Source organism: Bison bison, unplaced genomic scaffold, assembly GCF_000754665.1.
Source record: "Bison bison bison isolate TAMUID 2011002044 unplaced genomic scaffold, Bison_UMD1.0 scf7180017863822, whole genome shotgun sequence".
Classification (NCBI taxonomy): Eukaryota; Metazoa; Chordata; class Mammalia; order Artiodactyla; family Bovidae; genus Bison; species Bison bison.
Window position 1 is genome coordinate 23,433 of NW_011494394.1, and position 463 is coordinate 23,895.

Below are 463 nucleotides of genomic sequence, written 5' to 3' on the forward strand. Positions count from 1 at the left end.
AAATATATTTGAAAGTTTAGGTGATACAAACTAGAGGTGATAGAAAAGATAAAAAGTACAGTTACTATCTTATGTAGGTTTGTGTGTCTCATCTGTATTGTTCATTATGTCTGTTACCTTGTGATAATCTATAACTTCTAGACAAGCAATGTTTTCCCAATAAAGTAGGATAATAAAGCCATCAAAAAAGCATTTTATTGATCAAACCACTTATAAGAAATGTATACTGACTTGTAAAATTGTTGTAGTTATTTATTGAATCATATATCAGTATTATTGGTTAACTAGGGGAACTTCTCCTGGGAGATTTTTTTTTTTTTTAATGATCTTCCTTGGATAATTATACAACGCTCATTTAATTGCTACTGAGTAACCCAATGTCCCCAAGATCTTTCCAGACTCAACAAATTTTATCTTGGCTGATTAGGGAAAACTACTTGTTATCTTTCACACTGAAGATGTT